Raw genomic sequence first — 22,878 nt, 5'->3', positions numbered from 1 at the left:
AAGCGTTCATGAAACTGTCAGATTATTTTAAAGCCCAAATGGCCACAGGACTACTATCAATGTAATTTGGGAAATGCAGTAGTGGTCCTGTTTCTATTTAGTAAGAAAGAAGATGAAAATTATGGTAATCAAAGTGGATAAGGCAGCAGGCCCTGCTGACATGCTTCCTAGATTAATAAAGAGCATCTGAGAGAAGTAGCAGAGACTTTAACTACATTCCTTGGGTAGAACATGTTTGGAGGATTGCTAATGTGTCACTTGTGTTTAATAAGGAAAGAGGAGATAAACTGAACAATAAACCAGTTAGTATTATATCAGTAGTAGCTATAATGCAGGATAAAATGAAGACTCAGAAAGACTTGGATTAATTAAGTACAGCCAGCAAAGAATTTGTAAAAGACCGAGCCAAGCCTGACAAATTTAATAAGAGCTTTTTAAGGAAACAAAAGTGTATAGATAAATCTTCGGTAGATATTGTCTATCCGTTTTTTCAAGAAGTATTTGATAAGGTATTGCATACCATATTGATAAAATTAAGGAGCATGGTATTCAGAAGAATGTGACAACATGGGTGGCTAAAGGATAGAAAATACAGGAAAAATGGTCATTTTTTTGTCTAGGAGATGCAAACTGTAATATCCATTAGCTGTGATATCTAAGGCATGTACGGACTAGGTGGTGGGGAGGAGGGGTTTTGGGGAGGGCATATGATAGAGGATGGGAAACCTGGAAGAACTTTCAACACATTGGTCTGTGGTATTTTAATGCAGCCACCTAATTATATTATTATTTTTAGATTTGGCGTCAAATTCATGGCAGCTGAAGTAGCATGGATCCTCATAACATGACCTTAACTGGAGTATTTAAAGAGCCTAGATGGAATTTGGAGGAGTTAGGAGTTTGAGCAAAGAGAGCGAGAAGTTTCATCATGGATTCAGGTCGGTAAAGGGCTGTGCCTCTATCTAACAATGCATCATTTGAGGCACTGCTGGGTGCAGCGAAGAGTCAGATGCAGTAACTCTTCTTTAGCAATGGGAGGAAGAAAGCTGCCACTGCAATAAAGAAGACATGGCTGGAGGTGGTGGAAGAAGTTAACAGAAGGAGCATTGTTCCACGCTCCTGATTTCAGTGTGGGATGTGCTTTAATGACCCAACCAGGTCAGGAAAGGTGAGTAGAATTATACTTTCACCTAAATCTTGTGTACATCACCCCCTCCACCCACTCTGCCATGTCAAACCTCCTCCATCACATTGCTCCTCATGCCCACGTACCTTACAAGTGCACACATTGTTCTCTTTCTCTGCACTTCTTTGCATCCCACTCTGTCCATTTACCAATCTTACCATTATATATTGTTATATTATCTGTAAAGTGTTAGGAACTAATTGTTATGTGTAAATGTTCCAGTGGGGCCACATTCACGGCTGCACTGGAGAGTCATGTGACATGTAACAAGAAACCAGTCTCAAGCAATCCTGCGCCAGGCAGCATGCTGGCTGAATGAATAAATAAAGACTCCAGCCTTTTCAAATTTAAAGTGTGATTATTTCCAACATCTGGGAACCAGAAAACAACCAGAAGACGCAACACTCACTCACCCTCATTCCTATGCAGTTTGATACCTCTTGCTGACAATCATCCTCACCAAGTGGACTGAATGCATTAGGTGAACACATCCCATTACAGTCACTCATCGGTCTGTTCTTTCCCTCATCGTAGAAGACAGCACGGAACATTAGGGAGAGGAACAGAGGCAATCCTCCACAGATCTCGCAGCTGACAGCTGCAGAGGAGGACATGCAGCGTTTCGGTGTGCCCAACCATCAGAGGTGGGGATATGAGGATCTCCCAGCTATCTGGTGACAGAACTAAACATTTGCAACCCACATGTCATACAACACTCTGTCATGATTACTTGATTTCAGAAACAAGTGAAATGTAGTCACCTACATAATGCGAAATTGCAACATTCCTACCTTTTCAATGCTAATTCATATTTTTTCTCTCCATCAGGACTTTCATACATATAGCAGCATTCAATGGATGATTCCTCAGGAGGAGATGATTCCTTCTGAGGCTGCACCACCGCAGGACTCATGTTTACCATGCACCAGCACAGACACTCACACTTCAGTGGGACCAGTTAGATAGTAAGAATTTCACTTGGTGAATCACAGTTCACCAATGAGCAATAGCAGATAGTGGTGACAGTAACAACTGTGGAGCCCACATTGGAAGGCACAGCCCTCTCCATATTCTGCTCAGCTGATGCTGTATCCCGGGGGACATCAATAAAAGGGATAATCAATGAGAGAGAACAGAAAATCTGCAACGCGTTAACAGGCCTTCTACGTACACTGACCACAATTGGATAGACAATGTAGGAGGCCATCTCAAGTATGAGCAATGTTGCTGGGCATTGCGATGATGTCTTCTTCCATGGCCAACTCTGAAAAATCAATCGCGACTCTCAGATGAGTTCATGCAAACCTTGAGCAAAGCCATGCAAACTTTGGATGCCATCATGTCTGGCACTTTAACTAGGATGTCAGAGGCCTTAGCCTTGGCGTTACCGCACGTCACTAATTTGCACCAAGCTGCTCTCCAGCAGAGTGGTAGAAATGAAGTGCGGCTGGTGCATGAGATTAATGATGGTGAAAGGTGACATGAGTGTGATCTCCATGTGCATCTCAGTGCTTCTACGCCTCACCTGTTGTCCACCCCTTAGACAGTACTGGACATGTTGCCTCTCCTCCCATTGGCTGAGTCTGCCTCTGCACTAGTGCAGGTGGAACAGCTTTTGGTGGAGTCCTCATGGGCTCCAACACCCAGAGGTTGTTGGCCAAGAGCATCTAAGCAGTCAGAGCAGGAATATGAGCAGTCTGCCTGTTCCACTGCTGAAGCCACAGGCATGAAGGAGTGGTAGAAAAAGGAAGAATCAAGCTTTATATTTGCACAAGGGTATGCACATGGGTGTATGAGAAAATGTTACGTTATAAGGTTTCCACTGTTTCGTACAATCACTTAAACTTTACTACCTTGCACCACTTTTCCATGTTGCCCATTCTTGGTTGGTGGGTGGCAACTCACCTTTTCATTTGCTTTCTGATGAATGGGAAGACATGAATTGAGGGGGACCAATGGGGATATATGCAATTAGTGGATGGTTGGTTACAGGATTGCTTTGAGTCAGTGAGATTAGGTGTTTGGGATGGGGGTAAGTGGGCGGAGTGGCTGTTGGATTGTTGTATTGAGTGATTGTTACATCGGTGCAATGGCTGTGACTAACTAAATGTTATAGCTATAAGGGAATTTGTGACAACACTGTGAGTGGCTGATGCTGCATTGGGTCATCATTTTCATCCTGTTCCTCCTCCTTTACCTCCTCTTGGATTTGTCTGCAGCTGCTGTGCACTCAGTGCCTTCTTCCTCCTGTGCAGCACACCACAACCACCCTGGAGACCCTGGCTGGTGAGTACTGAAGGGTGATACCAAATTTGTCCAGGTACCTGAAGCGCAGCTTGAGCATGCCAATGGCTTGCTAAATGTCCCAGCTGGTGGTTATATGGCTGCCGTTGTCCTATTCTTGGGCTTCATTAGTGGCTTTTCCTCATGGTGCCATCAGCCAAGTTTTAAGGGGGTATCCTTTGCCCGCTAGCAGCCACCCTTTAAGGTCCAAAAAGGTCGTGAAACTTGGACTGCTGCAGGATGAAAGCATCATGGCAGCTCCCCAGGAATCTGGCACACAGCTACAAAAACTTTTTCTTGTGGTTGCACACCAGCTGCTTTTAAAGCCCTTTCACTTTACGAATACGCCTGATTGATCTGGCGTGGGGGGTGCGGTTGAAGAGGCCCTCCACTTGTGGGAAGCCAGCCAGAAACATAAACCTGTGAATGCGCTCATTTTGCCTAGTGTCATCACAGGCGAAGTTAATATAATTGTCGGCCCTGGCAAATAATCCATCAGTGACCTGTCTTATTACAGCCGGCTGGGAAACATGTGACTGATAGCACCCTGGTAGGATCCAGAAGGAAAAGGTTGGGGGTGGTTGTCACTCTCACAGCCATTGGTAATGCATGGTTATTATGTCTAGCAGGGAACAGGTCATCATCTCGGAGGCTGTGGATGTCTGCCACCACCTGAAGCAGTTAGCTGAGCCTCCAGAAGCATTGCTGTTCAGAGAGGTCAAGGAAGCTGAGTCTTGGCCTGTACACCCTGTTTTGCAGACAGTGCCTCCTCCTGTTGATCCCCTCTCTGCTCTTTCCTTTTCTGCTGACCACCTGCAGGTCTCTCCACTGCAGGCCTGATGGTCGGGTTATTCCTCATCCAAGATCCAATCTAAGGCAGCCACTGTACCATCCATCCTAATTTTGAGTATCACTATCTCCAAAGTCTCTCGTTACAAGTACTCTCAACACACACACCTTCCCAATGAGAGGTAAAAAAAGCAGCTGTGAGCACTGAGTATTTATTGCTGCCATAGGACTGGATTTCAATGAGCCCCATCAATTGCATTGCATTCTTGGTTTTCAATGGTGAGCTTCAGGAAGCCTGGGAAAACCATACAATGTGCCGTTCAATTTAAATGTTGGTTAAAATATCTTTGAAATTTTCAATTGCTGTCCTGCCTCTCCAGAGAAGACTGACTCAACAAGATTGAAATTTACAGAAAGCTCACTGATATGCTGTATAACAGGAGCCATTTATAATGAGCTCAAGCTTGCTACAGTATTATTTCACAATGGCAGGAGTTTCAGTACATCAGGCGGGCCTTGGATAGAGTGGAGCTGAAGGGTCTACATGGATTTTAGCAAGGCTTTTGACAAGGTCTCAAATGGCAGACTAGTCAGAAAATAAAATCCCATGGGATCCAGGGAAATGCAGCAAGGTGGATCCAAAATTGACTCAATGGCAGGAAACAAAGGGTAATTGTTGAAGGCTGTTTTAGCGACTGGAGGGCTGTTTCCAGTGGCGTTCGGCAGCGCTCAGTATTGTGTCCCCTGCTTTTTGTGGTGTATATTAACGATTTGGATGTAAATGTAGGTGGCATGATCAAGAAGTTTGCGGACGACACAAAGATGGGCTGTGTGGTAGATAGCGAGGAGGATAGCTGTAGGCTGCAGGAAGATATTGATGGTCTGGTCAGATGGGCAGAAAAGTGGCAAATGGAATTCAACTTGGAGAAATGTGATGTGATGCATTTGGGGAGGTCAAACAAGGCAAAGGAATACACAATTAATGGGAAAGTACTGAGAAGTGTAGAGGAAATAAATGACCTTGGAATGAATGCCCACAGATCCCTGAAGGTAGCAGGACAGGTCGATAAGGTGGTTAAGAAGGCATATGGAATCCCTTCCTTTATTAGCCGAGGTATAGAATACAAGAGCAGGGAGGTTATGCTGGAACTATATAACTTATTGGTTCAGCCACAACTTGAGAACTGTACGCAGGTCTGGTCACCTCATTACAGAAAGAATGTAATTCCACTAGAGAGGGTACAGAGGAGATTTACGAGGATGTTTTCAGGACTGGAAAAATGCAGCTATGAGGAAAAATTGGATAGGCTGGTGTTATTCTCCTTGGAACAGAGAGAAGGCTGAGGGGAGATCTGATTGAAATGTACAAAATTTTGAGGGGCCTGGATAGAGTGGAGGTGAAGGCGAGATTCACCTTAGAAGAGAGGTCAGTGATGAGGAGGCGTAGATTAAAGTGATTGGTAGAAAAATTAGAGGGGAGATGAGGAAAAGCTTTTTCACCCAGAGGTTGGTGATGGTCTAGAACTCACTGCCTGAAATAATAGTTGAGGCAGAGACCCTCAACTCATTCAAAAGGAGTCTGGATATGCATCTCAAGTGCCGTAAGCTGCAGAGATATGGACTAACTGCTGGAAGGTAGGATGAGAATAGGTGGATCGCTTTTCAGCTGGCACAGACACATTGGGCCAAGTGGCCTCTTTCTGTGCCTTAAACTTTCTATGATTCAATGACCTTGACTGGGCACTCCTGACTGACGCTTTGATGAAATGAAGAAAACAGTTCAAGTGCAGTTTGTGTAAAACAGTCTGCTTGAGTTGAAATCAACACGTGCTCAATATCAATTCAAAGTATGTCTGATTGTTCCTTCATCGTATGGGTCTGACCTGATGTGACCGTATTCTTTGCAAAAAGGATTGTGAAATTGAAATGAACACATTAGAGAAGGCAAGGTATAGATGCAGTCAATGAACGGACATTGATTAAATATACTATGACGAGAGCTATTAGCAAAGAAAAAAAATGACTTCCATTTATATAGCAGCTTTCACAATGTGCCAAAATGCTTTACAGCCAATGAAGTACTTTTGAAGTGTAGTCACTGTTGTAATGTAGGAAATGCAGCAGCCAATCTGCGCACAGCAAACTTCCACAAATGACTGCAGCATCGGTTTTAGTGATGTTAACTGAAAGATAAATATTCACCAGGAGACTGGGATAACCTCCCTGCTGTTTTTCAAAATAGCTCAAGGGAACTTTTACATCCACCTGAGAGGGCAGACGGGCTTCAGTTTGATGTCTCATCCAAAAACCAGTACCTCCTGCACTGGGGTACCAGCTTTGATTTTTGTGTGTAAATTCTGGAATGGAACATAAACCCACATTCTGACTCAGAGGTGAGTGTGCTACTAACTGAGCTACAATTGACACACTAAATTGGTTACAAGATTGTTTATGTACCTCATTTTTCTCCTTTCTTGATGTTGCTGACTTATGCTGAATTCCCTTTTTTTATTCATTCATGAATAATCAGCATTTATTATCCATCCCTATTTACCCTTGAGCAATTGAGGGCAGTTAAGAGTCAATCACATTGTTGTGTGTCTGGAGTCACCAGGTAAGGACAGCAGATTTCCTTCCCTAAAGGACATTAGTGAACCAGATGGATTTTTATAACCACCGACAATGGTTTCATGGTCACCAGCTTTTAATTCCAGTTTAAATATTTGGATTCAAATGTCACCAGCTGCCGTGGTGGGATTTGAACCCATGTCCCCAGAGCATTAGCGTAGGCCTCTGGATTATTAGACCAGTGACACTACAACAACGCTACCGCCTCCTATTTGATAAATAGTGATACCTCCTTGATGTCAGCAGGATGTTCAAAAATAGTCTATCCGCACCTGATAGCGACTCACACACACTTTCTGCCAGAAAGCATTGGGTGGGAATGAGAACCAAGAGTACTGACACACAACTTTGTTTTTGATGCTTGAACTTGGGACATTTTAAATTCCAGAGAATTTCAATGGTTAAGAAGAATGACTTGCATTTATATAGTACCTTTCTTCTTCTTCTTTGGCCTCCTTGTCTCAAGAGACAATGGGTAAGTGCCTGGAGGTGGTCAGTGGTTTGTGAAGCAGCGCCTGGAGTGGCTATAAAGGCCAATTCTAGAGAGACAGACTCTTCCACAGGTGCTGCAGATAAAATTGGTTGTCGGGGCTGTTACACAGTTGGCTCTCCCCTTGCGCTTCTGTCTTTTATCCTGCCAACTGTGAAGTCTCTTCAACTCGCCACACTTTAGCCCCACCTTTATGGCTGCCCGCCAGCTCTGGCTATCACTGGCAACTGACTCCCACGACTTGTGGTCAATGTCACAGGACTTCATGTCGCATTTGCAGACATCTTTAAAGCGGAGACATGGACGGCCAGTGGGTCTGATACCAGTGACGTGCTCACTGTACAGTGTGTCCTTGGGGATCCTGCCATCTTCCATGTGGCTCACATGGCCAAGCCATCTCAAGCGCTGTTGGCCCAGTAGGGTGTATATGCTGGGGATGTTGGCCGCCTCGAGGACTTCTGTGTTGGAGATATGGTCCTGCCACCTGGTGCCAAGGATTCTCCGGAGGCAATGAAGATGGAATGAATTGAGACGTCACTCTTGGCTGACATACGTTGTCCAGGCCTCGCTGCCGTAGAGCAAGGTACTGAGGACACAGGCTTTATACACTCGAACTTTTGTGTTCCGTGTCAGTGCGCCATTTTCCCACACTCTCTTGGCCAGTCTGGACATAGCAGAGGAAGCCTTTCCCATGCGCTTGTTGATTTCTGCATCGAGAGACAGGTTACTGGTGATAGTTGAGCCTAGGTAGGTGAACTCTTGAACCACTTCTGGACCGTGGTCGCCAATATTGATGGATGGAGCATTTCTGACGTCCTGTCCCATGATGTTCGTTTTCTTGAGGCTGATGGTTAGGCCAAATTCGTTGCAGGCAGCTGCAAACCTGTCGATGAGACTCTGCAGACACTCTTCACTGTGAGATGTTAAAGTAGCATCATCAGCAAAGAGGAGTTCCCTGATGAGGACCTTCTGTACTTTGGTCTTCGCTCTTAGATGGGCAAGGTTGAACAACCTGCCACCTGATATTGTGTGGAGGAAAATTCCTTCTTCTGAAAACTTGAACGCATATGAGAGCAGCAGGGAGAAGAAGATCCCAAACAGTGTCGGTGCAAGAACACAGTCCTGTTTCACGCCACTCAGGATAGGAAAGGGGCCTTTCATGTACCTTTAATGTAGCAAAATGTCCCAAGGTTCTTCACATTATCAAAAAAGCGTTATCAAAAATGAAAGCAAGGAAGAAGAAAATGCTATTTGATCCACCAAGAAAAAGGGCAATTAGCTCAACTAACCCACTCCATTTAAAATAAGAGCAAGAAATGCTGGAACCACTCAGCAGGTCTGGCAGCATCTGTGGAAAGAGAAGCAGAGTTAACGTTTCGGGTCAGTGACCCTTCTTCGGAACACTCCATCTAAAGTTCCTCCCACAGCATTCTCCCATCCCTGACTTATGAAACATAACTTTAACATTATGTTCCTGGCGATGCTTGGTTAATTCTATTTGTGGTTATTCTTATCACTCTCACTACCATTCTTAAGTAGAAGTCAATCAAGGTTTTTGGAAGAATGCATATCCAGAAATGTTGCTGAGAGTTGATCTGGAAAATTGATTTGATTATAATATTCCATCTTTCACTGTTCGTGTACAATTTTTACACGTGATGTCAACTGACCTTATTTTTAATAGCATTGCCAACTAAAACATTCTATTGTTCTATATAGGACCTTCTAGGCTTTGCAGTTAAGGCATTTGAAACGTTATTTTCAAGCTTGCTGCTTGAGGGATAACCTGATGGCATGGATCATTTGCCTACTTGCTCATTTGTTGTAGAAGCTGCCCAATTCTTGTTCTAAGTGGCAAATTCTGGCAAATTGTGGCAAAGTTTGAAAATGATTCCCTTGTTTACCTAACACAACAATGTAAACAAGAGGAGCAGGAGTAGGAGTAGGCCATATGGCTCCGCAAGCCTGCTGGGACCTTCAATAAGACCATGGCTGAACTTCTACATCAACTCCCCTCTCCTGCCCGATCTCCATATCCCTTGATTTTCTTAGTGCCCCAAAATCTATCAATCTCAGTCTTGAATATACTCATCAACAGAGCACCCACAACCCTCTGGGGTAGAGAATTCCAAAGATTCACAACCCTCTGAGTGAAGAAATTTCTCCTCTTCTCGGTCCTAACTGGCCATCCCTTATCCTGAAGCTATGGCCCTGTGGTCTGGACATCAGCAATGGAACCAGCCCTTCAGCATCTAAGTGTAGTACTTAACCGAGTCAGAGTCCAGCTTGGTGGCACTCAACATTGCGTACAGTTCTGGTCACCACATTACAGGAAGGTCATAATTGCTCTGGAGAGAGTACAGAGAAGATTTACAAAAATATTGCCAGGGCTTGAAAGTTGCAGCTATGAGGAAAGATTGAATCAGCTAGGGGTGTTTTCCTTAGAACAGAGGAGGCTGAGGGGTGACTTAATTGAGGTACAAAAAATTATGAGGGGCCTAGATAGAACAGACAGGAAGGACCTGTTTCCCCTAGCGGAGAGGTCAATTACCAGAAGGCACAGATTTAAGGTGATTGGTAGAAGGATTAGAGGGGACATGAGGAAAAACTTTTTCACCCAGAGGGTGGTGGGTGTCTGGAATTCACTGCCAGGAATAGTGATGGAGGCAGAAACCCTCAATTATTTTAAAAGACACCTGGACCTGCACCTGAAGTGCTATAACCTGCAAGGCTATGGACCAGGTGCTGGAAAATGAGATTAGATTGGGCGGCTAGTTTTTTCGGCCAGCACGGACATGAATGGCCTCCTTCTGTGCTGTATTTTTTCTATGGTTCTAGGGTTCTATTGCAGCTTTCTCACTACTTCTGTTATTACAGGGAGCAGAGGGATAAAAGTGAAAAGATCTATCATGTTCTCACTACCTATAAAAAAGCAGCTCCTGTATGACATCACATGGTCTCTGATTTTTTCGGTGAGCAGAGTTGCATTACTGAGCAAAATATTGTAGGTCACTTTCACAAAAACAGTTTGCATTTATATAGTGCTTTTAACATATTAAAACACATTTGACACCCAGCCACGGTAGATTTTAAAGAGCGACTTAAAGGAGGAGAGAAAGATTGAGAGAGGCAGAGGGGTTTATAGACAGAATTCCAGAACTTAGGACCTAGGCAGCTGAAGGCATGGCCACCAATGGAGTGAAATTGGGGATATGCAAGCGGTCAGAATTGGAGGAATGCAGACACCTCGGAAGGTTTTAGAGCTGGAGTAGGGTGCAGAGATAGGGAAGAGTGAGGTCAGAGAGGGATTTGAACATGTGAATGAGAATTTTAAAATTTGGTAGTATAGAACTTGAGTATTGCTGAAAATAGAGACATGTCGTCAACGCTTTTCGTCTTGCACTCATCAGGACAATCTGAAAGAATACCAATGTAAGGGAAAACAACAACTTTATACTGCATGATAAAAGAGTGCTGATTGGTTGACAAGTGAACTCTGATTGGTAGAGGCGTTGCCATGGCGAATGCACCCAGTTTATGGAGACTGACAGTTAACTGCCAAGCTTTGTTTGAAATTTAAACCAGGTATTGCCCTAAGGAATGAACCAGCAAAAGGCTGTCACTTATTTTGTTTAGCTGAAACAGGCAAAAGTTTTGTACATGTTCTTTCTATCTGCAAAGAACAGGGCCCTGTGTATTAATATATGTAGCTTCCAGTATGCGCAAATGCGCCGCACCGCGAGCCCTATGGTCAATCTTAAATTGGTTGTCAGTGTAATTCTTAGCACACTGAGGGTTATTTAGCAAATGTTGTCCAATCGTGGAATCACATCTAATGTTGGACATGGTGTTTTGAGTTTTGCAAGCGTGGGCTGTTTGGGTACAGCCACATTGGCCACCCACATCCCCAACCCCTTCCACCCTCAGTTCCACCTCCCTTAAAACCAAAAATTGGCAGGTTGGTGGCCAGGATTCAACACTAACCCCAGCCTACCCAACCCAAACCCACCAATTTTGGGGGGGGTTAAAATTTCCCCCATGTATTCACATGATGTCATCAAAGGACAGCTTGTAGATGAAAAATAAGAGAATGACGGTTAGATCCTTGAGGGACTCCAGAAGCAACAGAGCAGGGGTGAATATTGAAACCATTGCAGGAGATTCTAAGACTGGTTAAAATTTTAGACTTTTCCGTTAGTAGAATTCAATAGCAAAGATTGCCTCCCTTTCAATTTACTTTGTTTTCCCCAACCTGTCCAGAAGTTTTGATAGCACAGCAGGCAGACTCTTTGTGTGTGGACCTAGTTTTACCACTGAAATTGCTTCTTTTTATAGATCCCCAGAAACGTCCTATTGCACTGTTCCAATTCTGGCCTCTTGAGCAGCTCCTATTTTACTTGTTCCACCATTTCAACTGCTTAAGTCCTGAACTCTGGAGTTCCCTCCCTAAACATCTCTGCCTCTCTCTCCTCCTTTAAGAAGCTCCTTAAAGTCTACTTCTTTGACTAACCTTTTGGTCACAGGATCATAGGAACAGGAGAAGACCATTTAGCCCTGAGCCTGTTCTGCCATTTAATGAGATCATGACTGATCTGTGCCCGAACTCCATTTGCTCACCTTTGCCCGTATCACTTAATATCTTCAGCTGACAAAAATCTATCAATCTTAGATTTAAAATGAACAATTGATCTAGCATCAATTGCAATTTGCAGAATAGAGTTCCAAACTTCTACCACAGTGTGTGTAGAAGCATTTCCTAATTTCACTCCTAAAAGGTCAGGCTCTAATTTTTAGACTTTACTCCTAGTCCTAGACTCCCCAACTAATAGAAATAACTTCTATCTATGCCATCTGTTCCCCATAATATCTTGAAAACTTCAATCAAATCACTCCATTATCTTCTAAATTCCAGGCAATACAACCTTAGTGTTTGTAATGTCTCCTTGTAACTTAACCCTTAGTGTCTAGGCATGATTCTGGTAAATCTACACTGCACTGTCCTGAAGGCGACTATATCCTTCCTAAAATAAAAACAAGAAATGCTGGAACCTCTCAGTAGGTCTGGCAGCATCTGTGAAAAGAGAAGCAGAGTTAACGTTTCGGGTCAGTGACCCTTCTTCGGAACTGACAAATATTAGAAAAGTCACAGGTTATAAGCAAGTGAGGTGAGGATGGGGCAAGAGGTAACAAAGGAGAATTGGACAAGGCCACATAGCTGACCAAAAGGTCATGGAGCAAAGGCAAACAATATGTTAATGGTGTGTTGAAAGACAAAGCATTAGTACAGATTAGGTGTTACCGGACTGAATATTGAACAGCAGCAAGTGCAAACCTGAAAAAAAACAGTGGGTAAGCAAACTGAACAAACTAAGATGAAATGAAATAAATGCAAAAAAAAATTGTAAAAAATGTAAAAAAGAAAAAATAAATAACTAAAAATGAAAGTAAAATGGGGGGCTGTCATGCTCTGAAATTATTGAACTCAATGTTCAGTCCGGCAGGCTGTAATGTGCCTTATTGATAGATGGGATGCTGTTCCTCGAGCTTGCGTTGATGTTCACTGGAACCCAGGACAGAGATGTGAGCATGAGAGCAGGGGGGAGTGTTGAAATGGCAAGCAACCGGAAGTTCAGGGTCCTGCTTGCGGACTGAGCGGAGGTGTTCCGCAAAGCGGTCACCCAGTCTGTGCTTGGTCTCCCCAATGTAGAGGAGACCACATTGTGAGCAGCGAATACAGTATACTACATTGAAAGAAGTACAAGTAAATCCTTCCTAAGGTGTTATTTTATGTACTTTTTCATGACATTTTAATTGTCTGTGTATCTGTACCCAGATATCTTTGTACCTCCACTGTTTCTAGCTTTCACCATTTAGAATGTACCCTACTCTATCTATTTTAGGTCCAAAGTGGATGACCTCATACCTACATTGAAATATATTTACCACAGTTTTGACCATTCACTCAATCTATTAATATTTCTTTGTAATTTGAAGCTTCCATCTACGCTGCTTACTCCTCATCTGTCCTAATTATCTCCTTATGTGGCTCAATGCCAAATTTCATTGAATAATACTCCTGTGAAGCACCTTGGGACCTTCTATTTCATTAAAGACAAGTTGTTGTTGTTGATGTTTCAAGGATAGTGACTTAAGGAATTCTGCAAAGCTTTATTTGCAGTAATTATTATTCATACAGTTTGCAATTTCAAGGAGTGATTTTAGATGGTACTATGGTATGTAGTTAGGTGCTTAATATAATAAAAAATATATCACAGCACTTTCTCTCCACATCCTCAATCCTTTATCTTTCCAGAAACACATTTAATAATTTCAAACTGCATTTGTGGTGTACACTTCATTGATTTTGTTCAGCAACCTGTTCCTCAAACTTATTAACCACAACAAGAAATTGCAATTGCAGTTACTGTCTTTAATGTAAACACATGTCAAGGTGCTTGAGAACCAAGTGAGAGATTAGATGGAGTGACCAAAAGCTTGGTCAAAGATATGTCAGAGACTTGCAGATTACAATTGTTGAAACCTTGTTCAAAAAGGGGAAGAAGGACAAACCTGGCATTTACAGGCGAGTCAGTTTAACATCAATGGTGGGAAAGCTTTAAGAAACAATAACCCCTGGAAAACATTAACAGCCACTTGGACAAACATGGACTAATAAAGGAGTGTCAGCACATATTTGTTTAGTTGTTGATCAGATAGCAGAGAGAGTTGATGAGCAGTTGATGTGTGTATGGACTTTTGTTATGATTCTCCTTGGAGACAGCCAACAAACCAAAGGAATCAAATCCACCAACTGACCCCAATTTATGAGACAAAAAAACAGATTTCACCTTTATAAATCTAACATTAACATCAAAACCAACATAAATTAAACATGAACTAACAGCTAAATAATGGTTGACATTGTAGTGTTGTGCTGTGTTTCCTAACAACTTCATGAAATGATAACCACAGGCTTTATACACCAATTCAACACAAACAATATTCATTGTCTTAATTATCTACATTGCATGATCTCAAGTCCAGGTCTTTTCCTCATTGGTCTGTATGCATGCTCTTTGCAAGCCATGTGTTGAGTATGCCTTTCAGATTTCTCCTTATATATATATGATGATATCATCCATTGCATCAGTGGCCTGGTCTCTTAAAGGTATGGTTTCTTAAAGGCAAAGTCACCACTACACTACATTAAAGATACATATATATCTTAAAGGTTACACATTAATTATCAGATGCAACAAAGGTAATTCTCACAATTCTTCTGGATAGTCCTCGCAGCAAATGTAGCACTAATTACAGCCACAAAGTCCTTCACATCTTTAAACTTTTCAAGTAGATCTCCAAATCTCGTCTTCCAAGATGCACATGCCAACTTCCATTCGATGGCAGTTCCCTTGCAATCCAAACTCCACTGATACCATCTCCACCAAAACTGCTCACCTTTTCAGAATATCTGTGGTTTCTCACAACAGTCCTGATGGCATAGCTCTGCTAGTGTCACCTTAAGTAGCTCTTTAAGTCACTGAAAACAGCTGTAACAACTTGTATTCACCGAGGGCCCACTTCCCAAATCAAGTCTTTGTTTTTAAAACCAGCAAATGGAATGTTGTCATTTATTGCAAGGGAATGGAATATAAAAGTAGGGATGATATGCAATATTTGCATAGGGTATTGGTGAGACCACATCTGGAGTACTGTATACAGTTTTGGTCTCATTATTTAAAAAAGGATATAAATGCATTAGGAGCAGTTCAGAGAAGGTTCACTGGACTGATACCTGGGATGGGCAGAGGTTATCTTATGAAGAAAGGTTGGACAGTTTGGGTCTGTATCGATTGGAGTTCAGAAGAATTAGAGATTACCTTATTGAAACACAAGTTCCCTGAGGGGACTTGACAGGGTGGATGCTGAATGGATGTTTCCCCTTATGAGAGAGACTAGAACTAGGGGACACAGTTTAAAAATAAGGGGTTAACCATTTAAGACAGAGATGAGGAGAAATGTTTTCTCTCAGTGAGTCAAAGGGTGTCGGGGTTAGGCGGGAAAGTGGAGTTGAGGCCTTAAACAGCTCAACCATGATCTTACTAAATGGCGAAGCAGGCTTGAAGGGGCCGAATGTGTTTCAAATTGTTTAAGACCAGCCTTGTTTTCCTAGAACTCTCTGGAGCTTTCAGTTTCATTTCCAGTGAATGACAGGCTCAGAAAAAAAAACAAGCTTTGAATCCAAAGTCATAGCACTTAACAGTCTATTCAATAGGTCAGCAGTATAGAACACAGTCTGCACACAAGGTCTCCATCACACTTTTAAAAGGTATTTGATAAAGTATCACATAATAGGCTTGTTAGAAAAAATGAATTCCGTGGAATAAAAAGGGGCAGTAACAAAATGGATACAAAATTGGCTAAGGGATAGAAAACAGAACATTGTGGTGAATGGCTGTTTTTCAGACCGGACGGAGGCATATCGTGGAGTTCCCCAAGGTTTATTACTAAAGCGACTGCTGTTTTTGATGTACATTAATGACTTGGACTTGGTACAGACACAATCTCAAAACTTGCAGATGCCATGAAACTTGGAAATGTAGTAAACACTGAAAGGGGCAGAGGACTGAGAGCCCGTCGCCTTCCATCACCAAGTGATCATTCCGGGGGTGGGATAGGCCGATGACGACCAATTGAGAGGCCAATTGAGGCCCTTAAGTGGCCTATTAATGGCCAGTGAAGGGCCTCTTCCTGCCACCCTGGGATCTTAACAGCAGCAGGGAGACGGGTTTGGGGGGGGGGCCTCCGCCATGTGGGGAGGTCACCTTGTAACATGAGACGTCTTCCCTGCGGGCTTGGTGGGGGGAAGGACCCTCCTCCATGGACCTCCAGTTTACCCCCCGGGAACACCCCCCCCACCGCACGAACTGCAAGACTACCCCCCTCCCAGCGCCCCCTCACCGGGGCCTTCTGGACTGGCCCAGGTGACCCTGCCTCACCTATCTCTTGTCTGGGATTCCAGTGCTGGGCCTGCGTTCGAGGCTTCTGCAATACCGGCAGTGACCACTGCTCCCAATGGGATGGGGATCCCAACTCCTGAAACTTTGATTTAAAGGGACACTAGGATTTCTCTGGGAGAACGCAAAAAGGCAGACTCCTATTCAGCCTGGCGTCGGGAGCCCCGCTTCCAGCACAAAATCCATCCCATAGACTCCAAGAAGACATAGACAGGCTGGTGGAAGGACAGACACATAAATTCAATGCAGAAAAGTTTGAGGTGATACATTTTGGTACGAAGAACGAGGAGAGACAATACATGCTAAGTGGTACAATTTTAAGAGAGGGTGCAAGAGGAGAGAGACCTGGTGATGTTTGTGCACCAATTTTTGAAGGTGGCAGAACAGCTTAACAAAGCAATTAATGAAACATATGGGATTCCTAGACATTATAAATAGAGGCATAATGTACAAAAGCTAAGAAGTTATGCTAAACCTATATAAAACACTAGCTCAGCCCCAATTGGGAGTATCATGTCTAATTCTGGCAATAAACTTTAGGAAGGATGTCAAGGCTTTGGAGCCAGCATAGCTGGGTGGCACAGTGGTGCAGTGGTTAGCACCACAGCCTCACAGCTTCAGTGACCCAGGTTCAGTTCTGGGTACTGCCTGTGCGGAGTTTGCAAGTTCTCCCTGTGACTGCATAGGTTTCCGCCAGGTGTTCTGGTTTCCTCCCACAGCCAAAGACTTGCAGGTTGATAGGTAAATTGGCCATTGTAAATTGCCCCTAGTGTAGGTAGGTGGTTGGAGAATGGTGGGGATGTAGTAGGGAATATGGGATTAATGTATGATTAGTATAAATGGGTGGTTGTTGGTTGGCACAGACTTGGTGGGCCGAAGGGCATGTTTCAGTGCTGTATCTCTAAATAAATAAAAAGAAGAGATTTACTAGAATGGTTTTAGGGATGAGGGATTACAGTTCTGTGGATAGACTGGAGAAGCTGGGGTTGTTCTCATGAGACCAGAGAAGCCTAAGAAAAGACTTGACAGAGATGTTTAAAATCAAAAATGGTTCAGAAAGTGTAAATAAAGACAAACTGGTTTCAATGGCTGAAGGGTTGATAACCAGAGGGCACAGAGTTAAGGTAATTGGAAAAAGAATGAGAGGCAACAAGAGGAAAAGCTTTTTTTACGCAATGAATGGTGAGGATTTGGAATGCACTACCTGACAGGATGGTGAATATAGATTTGATAGTCATCCACAAAAGGGAATTGGAAGGGTAAGGGGAAAGAATGGCAGAGTGGAAGTAACAGAATTGTTCTGCAGAAGAGCCAGCACTGATTCAATGGGACAAATGGCCTCCTTCTGTACTGTACATTCTATGATTCTATGATAATTGCAGAGAGTAGGATGCAAGTTGCTGAAAGCTTGTCTGTGGGGATTGGGCAGATGAATGAATGGGACTTTGTAGTGGGGCAGAGTACATGCAGCAGTGTTCAGATAAGTTGAAGTATTTCGAAGCAGGGAAGACAGAAAGGCTTCCTACTTCCTCGTTTTAAACTTGTGTTTCCTGACATTTGAAACTGTCATTGAGGTGAACAACTTGCCTGTATCAACTTTGTCAACTGCCTCATAACTTTGCAATGGTACAGTCAGATCCGAGTCACTTTGCCCTTTTGTGAAGATTGCATGTTCACTGGCTGACAACAGAGGATAACATCATTAACTGCCTGTGATAAAAGTGGATGTTCCTGCAGAAGAGACTGCAGGTTCCATATGTCTTTTAATTTAGTCCATAGGCATCAGGGTGTGACAGAACTCATTATCTCCTGAATTCACAAAACTGAACTACTTGCCACTTCTATTGTGAACATATGAATTATGGGGTCACAGATCCTTTCTCATTTACAAAATTCATTTCATCCTCCAGAATTTAATGCAGAGGCTTAATCGGTATTGACAAAACCAAGCATCTATTTCTTTCCTCATGGAGCAGAATATAAAAAAATTGTCCAATTTTACCTTTTTAATTTAATGTTCTCTAATTAAAGAACAAACTTGGTTTTATTCATTGTATGTTATGTTTTCCATTCTATGTATAAAAAAATGTTTATAAAGGAAAGAAAGCACTTGCATTCATACAGCACCTTTCATAACCTAAGCAATTACAGCCAATGAAGTATAATACTTTTGAGCAGTAGTCAATGTTATAATGAAGGAAATGCAACAGCCAGTATGCGCACACTTAAGTCACACAAACAACAATGAGATAAATGACTAGAAATTCTTATTTTGTGATGTTGGTTGAGGGATAAATGTTGGCCAGGACATTGAGGAAAACTCATTTGCACACTGAAGAAATCTCCCAACTCTTGTTAGGCCTATGAGTTCTTTACTAAATGCCTGCCACTGCTTGTATCAATTCGAAAAGGGAATACCAATACAATGTGCAATTGGGAGTGTTGAGGTAGCTCCAAACTGTAACTAAAGGACTCATTCTGTAGTTGATTGGTTCCACTTCAGTATTTCCTCTAGATTCTCAGTTGAACACTGTAGAATGATTCTCTTTGAGAATGACAAGTGTTGGCAATAGTCTTTCTGTCCATAGATTGCTGAGTCTGTAGTAGTTTCATATAATTTTCATATTAGATTGTCAAAATGTGCTAACCCTTATTATTTCTCCTCTTTCTGCAAAGAAAGAAAGAACTTGTATTTATATAGTGCTTTTCATGACCTCAGGACATCCCACAGCGCTTTACAGTCAATAAAGTACTTTTAAAGTGTCATCACTGCTGTAATGTAGAAATGGGGCAGCCAATTTGCACATAGCAAGGTTCTGCAAACCAAGTTTGGAAATGAAACGTTTTTGAGCAATTTTAATCTAGTTCTTAGTGGGCATGAGACACTGCACAAAAGTACCCACTAACTGCAATTAAATGAGTAATCAAATGTACAAGGAACATAATACTGGTTGTTGTGGAATATAGAACATTTACACTGGTAGAGTAGGGAGTACTTTATGGAGACTGGAGCTGAGGTTTGTGGTTGGCACAGTACTAAGGGAGCATTACTCTCCATCTGTCCATATGACCTGGAATATTGGGTGTCGATACTGCATGAAAACGTACAAAATTGCTCCTTCCTCTAGAGCTGGCATTCTTTACCTTGAAGAGCATATAATTTCACTGGTAAATTTGGCAGAATATTTTAGGTTGTAAAAAGTGAGAGAGGGATGATATGTAAGCCATAGATTATTGAGAGCTCTGCTAGAGAGATGCAACTTTAACAAATCTTTTAATGTAATTAAGGTCAATCAGGAATGACTCCTAGCTTGGCAGGATAAAATGCAGAGACATAGTTCAGTTAGGGCAGTTGGATTGGATGGAGCTAAAAGTGAGGATGTGTATGCTGGAAAGTAGTCCCCGTTACTGTTTTGTTCTTCTCTGCAACTGTCCGAGGTGAATACATCTAACTTGTTTTGAACATTAAGTTCTAGTCTGCAGGTCTAATTGACCACTGGGTACTAGGCCTCCTTTAGCCAGCTACAAAGAATTGAATTGAAAGGGTTTGCACAGATCTGAATATGACGACTTCCTAATTGCGTCTCAGACACAAAAATAATGTTGGATAGGAATGGTTCATGGCCTGATTGCTTTAATAAATGCGGACAGAAAAAAGCGCCAGGTTTGATGGTCTGTGGAAAGAGATAATCTCAGCTGAGGCAGCAGGTAGGGAACCTCAAATAGCTTCAATGTTCCTGGCCTAGGAAAGGGAAGAAAAATCAGTTAGAGAAAAAAAAAAGACTTGCAGGTATATATAGCACTTTTCACGACCACGTCTCAAAGCAATTTACAGCCAATGAAATACTTTTGAAGTGTCATGTTGTAATGTAGGAACCACGGCAGCCAAATTGCACCCAGCAAACTCCAACAAACAGCAATGTGATAATGACCTGATAATATGCTTCTGTGATGTTGATTGAGGGATAAATATTGGCCAGGACGCCAGGGATAACTCCCTTGCTCTCCTTTGAAATAGTGCTTTTACATCCAACCAAGAAGGTAGATAGGGCCTCAGTTTAATGTCTCCTGCAAAAGACGAGCCCCCACTGCTGATCATTTTTCAGTGACCTCTGCTAAAATGTAGCTGACGAGAACATGTATGGTCTTGATGTTTTCCTTGGTGAATAGCCTGACACATCAAGTGATTAAATTTGGTCTTAGCACATTGGTTGTGTGATAAAAGAAGTTTTTTTTTCTCTTTTAATTTGAAGTGTGTCCACAGGTTTATTCATTTCATAGTTCTGAGAGCAAGGATATACAACTGGTAAGCCAATAACATAAAATCTGTAGAAATTGTGATAAATCACCTCTTCTTTGTTCTTCTTTGGCCTTCTTATCTCGAGAGACAATGGGTAAGCGCCTGGAGGTGGTCAGTGGTGTGTGGAGCAGCGCCTGGAGTGGCTATAAAGGCCAATTCTAGAGTGACAGGCTCTTCCACAGGTGCTGCAGAAAAATTTGTTTGTTGGGGCTGTTACACAGTTGGCTCTCCCCTTGCGCTTTTGTCTTTTTTCCTGCCAACTGCTAAGTCTCTTCGACTCGCCACACTTTAGCCCCGCCTTTATGGCTGCCCGCCAGCTCTGGCGAACGCTGGCAACTGACTCCCACGACTTGTGATCAATGTCACAGGACTTCATGTCGCGTTTGCAGACATCTTTAAAGCGGAGACATGGACGGCCAGTGGGTTTGATACCAGTGGCGGGCTCGCTGTACAATGTGTCCTTGGGAATCCTGCCATCTTCCATGTGGCTCACATGGCCAAGCCATCTCAAGCGCCGCTGACTCAGTAGTGTGTATAAGCTGGGGATGTTGGCTGCCTCGAGGACTTCTGTGTTGGAGATACGGTCCTGCCACCTGATGCCAAGTATTCTCCGGAGGCAGCAAAGATGGAATGAATTGAGACGTTGCTCTTGGCTGACATACGTTGTCCAGGCCTCGCTGTCATAGAGCAAGGTACTGAGGACACAGGCTTGATACACTCGGACTTTTGTGTTCCGTGTCAGTGCACCATTTTCCCGCACTCTCTTGGCCAGTCTGGACATAGCAGTGGAAGCCTTTCCCATGCGCTTGTTGATTTCTGCATCGAGAGACAGGTTACTGGTGATAGTTGAGCCTAGATAGGTGAACTCTTGAACCACTTCCAGAGCATGGTCGCCAATATTGATGGATGGACCATTTCTGACGTCCTGCCGCATGATGTTCATTTTCTTGAGGCTGCTGGTTAGGCCAAATTCATTGCAGGCAGCTGCAAACCTGTCGATGAGACTCTGCAGGCACTCTTAAGTATGAGATGTTAAAGCAGCATCGTCAGCAAAGAGAAGTTCCCTGATGAGGACTTTCTGTACTTTGGACTTCGCTCTTAGACGGGCAAGGTTGAACAACCTGCCCCCTGATCTTGTGTGGAGGAAAATTCCTTCTTCAGAAGACTTGAACGCATGTGAAAGCAGCAGGAAGAAGAAAATTCCAAAAAGTGTGGGCGCGAGAACACAGCCCTGTTTCACGCCACTCAGGATAGGAAAGGGGTCTGATGAGGAGCCACCATGTTGAATTGTGCCTTTCATATTGTCATGGAATGAGGTGATGATACTTAGTAGCTTTGGTGGGCATCCAATCTTTTCTAGTAGTCTGAAGAGAACACGTCTGCTGACGAGGTCAAAGGCTTTGGTGAGATCAATGAAAGCAATGTAGAGGGGCATCTGTTGTTCGCGGCATTTCTCCTGTGTCTGACGAAGGGAGAACAGCATGTCAACGGTCGATCTCTCTGCACGAAAGCCACACTGTGCCTCAGAGTAGACGCGCTTGGCCAGCTTCTGGAGCCTGTTTAGAGCGACTTGAGCAAAGACTTTCCCCACTATGCTGAGCAGGGAGCTTCCACGGTAGTTGTTGCAGTCACCACAGTCACCTTTGTTTTTATAGAGGGTGATGATATTGGCATCACGCATGTCCTGAGGTACTGCTCTCTCGTCCCAGCACAGGCATAGCAGATCATGTGGTGCTGAGAGTATAGCAGGCTTGGCAGTCTTGATTATTTCAGGGGTAATGCTGTCCTTCCCAGGGGCTTTCGGTCACCTCCCGAAGGATGCGGACGAGATTTCCAGGCGTCGATGGTGGGAACTCAGGAAATGGCTTATTACCTGCACCCACTTTCCCCCCCCTTCCCCTTCCCCCCTTCCAATCCCCCTTCCCCTTCCCAGCTCCACTCTCTCAGCTCACCCCCCCCGCACCCCACTCCCCCCTCACAACCCCTTCCCAAGCATCCCCCTCGCACCATCTTCCCCCTGCACCCCCTTACACTGCACCCCCCCCACCCCCTTACAGCCCCCTTCCCAGCTCCCCCTCGCACCCCCTTCCCTCCACCCCTCCCCCTCGCACCCCCTCCTCCCACCGGCATCATCCCACACCTGTGCAGGGGCCCTAACAACCCCACTGCCTTGTGGGCGTCTCGG

This window comes from Heterodontus francisci, chromosome 1, assembly GCF_036365525.1.
Source record: "Heterodontus francisci isolate sHetFra1 chromosome 1, sHetFra1.hap1, whole genome shotgun sequence".
NCBI lineage: Eukaryota > Metazoa > Chordata > Chondrichthyes > Heterodontiformes > Heterodontidae > Heterodontus > Heterodontus francisci.
The sequence above is the reverse complement of the archived record's forward strand: the minus strand, read 5'-3'. Positions refer to the sequence as shown.